Source organism: Nicotiana tabacum, chromosome 4 (assembly GCF_000715075.1).
Source record: "Nicotiana tabacum cultivar K326 chromosome 4, ASM71507v2, whole genome shotgun sequence".
NCBI lineage: Eukaryota > Viridiplantae > Streptophyta > Magnoliopsida > Solanales > Solanaceae > Nicotiana > Nicotiana tabacum.
The window spans coordinates 31,374,179-31,380,228 of NC_134083.1; the positions used below are offsets into that span (position 1 = coordinate 31,374,179).

Below are 6,050 nucleotides of genomic sequence, written 5' to 3' on the forward strand. Positions count from 1 at the left end.
TATCTAAGGTTTGATGGAACCTATTGGAGGATGATTTTCTACTGCTTTTAATATAGATTTGCCTTTGATTTTTCTCTACTTGTTCAACTATATTTTCATTGTTGTTAATTGAAGAGCTCTCAATTAACTATGCCTATTTAGTGTGTATATTGCTTGAGAGAGAGTACATATTTAGGTAATTTTTGAACAACACCACTTCTAACGTAGTTGAGAAATCAATACGGAGGGTTTAATGGCGGAATTAGAGATAACGAAGACTTGGTGCAATCGTAGTGAGCGGTAAATTAATGTCAGCTAGCGTAGTTCGCGAGAATACGTCTAGTAAATTGTGGTAGGTGCTCGAGAGAGAGCTACGACAATCAATGTACTCACGATTGGTAGAGAATATTTAAGAAAATTCATAGAAAATGTAGTGGGAAAGATTCCAACAATAGGGGAAATCATAACCTTAGACTTTTACAAATCTTGTCTACAACTTTTGCTTTATTAGTTATAAATTACTGCATTTTTAATTACTTTGATCTTAGTGAGTAAACTCTCAATCATTATATAATATTTCTGAAGGTTGATTACTTGAATTCGTGCAAAACTATTGGTTGTAGTTAGTACGTTATTTTCCTGTGGGATTCGACTCCGGACTTGTAAATCGGATTATATTTGCAACGACCGCTAGACCTCTTAGGAGGCATAGTTGGGCGTGATCACCCATCAAGGCTTGTTCAAGAGGATCTATGGGGCTTATATAAGGCACCAATGATGTAGCATCACTTTCTACTACAGAAATCATGGATAGCTCTTCATAGCGGGCTGGCAATCTGAGTGCTTTATACAAATTGTATATCTCCACTCGATCACCCATTCTCATTGTCATTTTTCCTTCACATACATCGATAATAGCTCATCCCGTGGCTAAGAATGGATGCCCTAAAATAAATGGGACTTCCTGATCAGGCTCATAGTCCAAGATAATGAAATCAGCATGGAATATGAAATAACCCACTCGAACTAACACATCTAGAGTACTCCTTCAGGATGAGCAAGGGAGCGATCAGCCAACTGTAAAATCACCGTGGTTGGGAGCGGCTCACCAAACCCCAACTGTCTGAACATAGATAGAGACATCAAATTGATGCTTTCCCCAAGATCACACAAAGCTTGCTCGACTGTGTGCTTACCAATTGAGATTTGGATAGTGAAACTACCTGGATCCTTCAATTTTTGAGGTAGGTTGCTTTGAATTCTTGAGTTACATTCTTCAGTAAGTGCCACAGACTCAAACTCTGTCAACCTCCTCTTATTTGCTACTATGTCCTTGATGTATTTGGCATATTTGGGCACTTCTTGCAAGATGTCTACCAGCGGAATATTGATTTGCACCTGCTTCAAAATATCAAGAAACATTTTATAAGCAGCATTATCCTTCACTTTCTGCAATCTTTGAGGGAATTGAGGTGGTGGCCTCACAACTAATGGTAGGGGTTGCTTTGCCACCGCCTCTTCAGCTGGCTTCTTTGACTCTTTTTCCTTTTCTTATTCTGCTTCTATGGTGGCCGATTTCTTATTAAAGGTCACTTGCTTTCTCTTTTTCGATGGGACTTCTTCTAACTGTCTCCTATTACTCAATGACATATCATCGATAAATGCCTTAGGATTAGCCTCACTGTTTCTTGGAAGAGCTCCAACTGGTCGAGTATTTTGGGCACTGGCAAGTTGCCCCATTTGTCGCTCCAAATTTCTCATTGCTACTGCTTGGGCCTGCTGGTCAACCATCAATTTCTTTAGCATCTCCTTAATGTGACTCATTGGATTTGTAGGTTGTTTAGCCTGTGGTGGTCTATGTTGCTGTTGAGGAGCTTGTGGCCTGTACTGATTCCGAGCATCTTAATTTCCACCCCAAGAGACATTTGAGTGGTTCCTCCAGTTAGGATTGCAAGTGTTCCCATACTAGTTTGTCTGGCTCCTATTTTCATTACCCACAAAACAAACAGACTCTGGATTAGCGGGGCATAAGTCGCTCGTATGACCCTCTCCACATACTTCACAAAATATCTGCACCTGTTGCACTAGCTGAGCTTGTTGCTTAACCAAGGTCATCTTATTTACTTGGTTGGCCAATGTGGCAACCTGCGCTGATAATGCAGAAACAACATCTAACTCGAGGACCCCTGCGGATTTTTGAACTATGTGTCTACCCATCTCTCCTTGCAAATCAGGATTTCTTTTGGTGATTTTGTTCAATAATGCATATATCTCATCGAATCTTTTCTCCAATACTTGACCTCTCGCTACAACGTCTACCATAAGTTTTGTCTCTGGATGGATCCCTTCTATGAAGGTGTGAGCTAACACTTCATTTGTCTGGTTGTGATGAGGATAGTTTTTGAACAACCCCTTGAACCTTTCCCAAGATGAATATGATGAATCCCATGATTTCTAATTAAAGGCGAATATCTCACTTCTGATCTTTGCAGTTTTGCCTGAAGGAAAGAACCGTGTAAAACATTTCTTTTCCAGATCATTCCATGATATAATAGAATTAGTTGGTTCCGCCTTCAACCACCATTTTGCTTCGCCCAACAGAGAAAACGAGAACAATATGAGCCTCACATAGTCTGGAGTGACTCCGTTAGTGATATAAGTATCACTAATCTCCAAGAAGTTCAGGATGTGTTATTGTGGATCCTCGTGTGGAAGACCCATAAACTGCCCATTCGCATGTAGTAGCTAGATCACACTCTATTTCAGCTCAAAATGCCTAGTGATTCTTGGCTTCACAATGCTGGCGGTGATATAAGTAATGCTGGGTATCGCCACCTCTTGAACAATCATATGTTGCTCCTCTGCCATGTTCACAGGTAGTTGAAGAAGTGCCTGAATATTTTCTGTGTCCCTTGCTTCCCTCAACCTTCTGTGAAATATTCTCTCAGGTTCGTGGTCAAAGCCTTAATGTCTATCTTGGCTTCTGACCCTTCGCATTCAATCAAAGTTCCTGAGACCAAGGTAACAAATAAGAAACGTTAGAATTGGCAAAATAAATAACTAAAGTAAAAACTAGAAAGTAGTCAATATTCAAGTCCCCGGAAACGGCTCCAAAAACTTGTGGCTCCCAAACGCACACGCAAGTATACGTGATCGTACAAGTAATAAAGTGATAAATCAAGTGTCGAACCCACAGAGACTTGTGTTAACTACCCACTAGTTTCACCAAGATTATTATTCAGTTGATTCAATCATAAATCAAAAGTATAATTATATTAAGCAATAATTCTAACAAGTAGCTAATTAATCAAGCATCAAAATAGTTGTTGTGTATTTAGTAAAGACGAATATTCCAGGGTTGTGATCTGTAATGACCCAACCGATCGTTTTGAGCATTTTCACTTCGCTCAGTAGTTTACAGGCATGGGTAGCTCTGTATGATGTATTATGACTTATGTGAGTCGTTGGTTTTGGTTTCAGGTTATTCAGAACCGAATTGGAAGCATGGATTTCATTGTTGAAGCTTTAAATTGGGAGGGTTGACCAAGTTTGACTTTTTGTGAATTTGAAGTCGGAACGGAGTTTTGATTGGTTCCGTTAGCTCCGTTGGGTGAATTTGGACTTAGGAGCGCGTCCAAATTGTGATTTGGAGGTCCGTGGTTGAATTTGGCTCGAAATGGCAAAAGTTGAAATTTTTGAAAGTTTGACCGGGAGTGGACTTTTTGATATCGGGGTCAGATTCCGATTCCAGAAGTCGGAGGAGGTCTATAATATCGAATGTGACTTGTGTGCAATATTTGAGTTCAATCAGATGTGATTTCGTAGGTTTCGGCATCAGTTGTGGAAGTTTGAAGGTTCAAAGTTCATTGATTTCGAGTTGAGGTGTGATTTGTCGTTTGTTGTTATGTGTGTTTTAAGGCCTCGAGTAGGTCCGTGTTATATTATGGGACTTGCTGGTATGTTAGGACGGGGTCCCGTGGTGCTCGGGCATGTTTCGGATTGATTTCGGATCATTTTCCTTCATGTTCCTTCATCGCGTCCGCGTGGCATGTATCGCGAACGCGTAGTGTATTTTGATGACAGTGGCATTTCTTCATCGTGTTTGCAAATATTGGTCCGCGTTCGTGTAGAGTTGGGGCAAGTCTTCTTCATGTTCGCGTGTAGAGGATCGCGTTCGCGTAGTGATGAGGTTGGCAGGTGGGAGTTGGAGCATTCTTCTATGAGATCGCGGAAGGTGAGTCGCGTTCGCGAAGCCTTGGCAGCAGTGGTCATCGCGTTCACGTGGGATGTATCGCGAACGCATAGAGTTTTTTGTGGAAGTGTGAGTTTTATTCATCGTGAACACGGTGAATTTCCCGCGTTCGCGAAAGAGGGGGGCCTGGGCAGATTATAAAGTACTCTATTTCGAGGATTTCAACCATTTTTACATTTTGGGAGCTATGGAGCTCGAATTGAGGCGATTCTTGGAGCAATTTTCATTCATGGATTGGGGTAAGTGTTATTTACTTGGTTTTGGTTATATTTCATGAATCTACCTTCGCCTTTTGTAATTGGATTGTGAATTTTAAAGAGGAAATTGGGGGTTTTGGCCTAAAGTTTCATAATATGAATTTTTGTGTTTTGAACATCGAATTGGAGTCATATTTGAGTGAAACTAGTATGGTTGAACTCGTAATTGAATGGGGTATTGGATTTTGTGAGTTTTGTCGGGTTCCGAGGCGTGGGCCCGGGTGTGAATTTTGGCCGATTTTGGTTTTTGATTAAGGATTCGATCTTTATCATTTGTAATTGTTTCCTTGGGCTTTATTTGATGTATTTGAGTTGCTTTTGGGTAGTTTTGAGCCTTTCGGAGGTCGCTACGTACATGATGGCATCTTTGGAGCATTGCTTGGCTTGCTCGGCATTGGTATTTTCTTGTTCGAGGTAATTAACTCTTCTAATCTTGGAGCTGAGGGTATGAACCCTGAATATACGTGTTATGTGTTTGGTGTTGAGGTGACGCACATACTAGGTGACGGGCGTGTGGGCGTGCACCGTGTGAGCTGTGACTCTGTTATTCCTGTGGTACTGTGTAGTTACCTAAACTTATCGGAAATCATGAAATCTCTACGTACTAGAGTTATCGAGCTGTGATTTATGTTAGAAACCATGTCTAGGCTACATGATTATTCTGTTGGGACCTATTGAGGTCATTTCTACTGTTGGGTTATTTGCTTTCACTGCATTACATACTCAGTCATACGCATTCATATGCATACCATATCTCAGTCTCTGTAGTTATTTATTGATGCATCATATCATTATTTTCTGGCTAGCATCATGACACTGTGAGCCCGTGAGAGAGAGACTGGAGAGATTGATGACTGAGTGAGGCCGAGTGCCTGATTATGAGTGACATTTATGGGATAGGACTGCATGCCGTAGTGGTTATACTGATTTATGAGATAGCGCTTGGGTTGAAGGAGCCTCTCTAGAGTCTGCACACACCCCTAGTGAGCGTGGTTGATATTATTGAGGGATTGATCTTCCTTGGACATGGATCTTGTCCAAAGTATTATATACTTGGAGATGGATCTTCTCCATGGGCTGGATTAACCCTACTCGGTACTGAGTGACTGATGATCAGTTGATGTGTATATTCTGGGATGGATCTTCCCTGGGCCGGATTAGCCATATACAGTACCGAGTGATTGAGCATGATGAGTGGAATATGTGAGAAAGTGAGATTGAGTGCTCTGAAAGTGTGAGTACATGAGTTCATCTCTGAGATACATTGCATTGACATGCACACATGACATACAAGCATAAGGATGTATTTTCCTCATGCTGTAAGGTATCACGTCATTCATGACTTCTCACATATGTTGATATATGGGCATAGTGATGCATTTGTTTTACAATGGCTATCTGGAAAGAAAATGAGACATCTTATTTATTATTGAAAGGATTTTTGGGAAAATTATTGTTTTCAAACTTATTCATATTTTTGGCAACTTCGGTGAACGATTTGGGTTTTCACTGATATACTTGAACGACAGAACTATTTTCAGAAATCATGAATAAGCTGAGCA

General features: G+C 40.8%; 1 non-coding gene across 1 annotated transcript; it reads left to right on the top strand.

Moving 5' to 3' along the window:
• Window positions 1-2,359: 2,359 nt before the first annotated feature.
• LOC142180478 (small nucleolar RNA R71) lies at window positions 2,360-2,466 on the top strand. The gene has a single exon (XR_012709101.1). It is a non-coding gene; the product is annotated as a small nucleolar RNA R71 (small nucleolar RNA).
• Window positions 2,467-6,050: the final 3,584 nt, after the last annotated feature.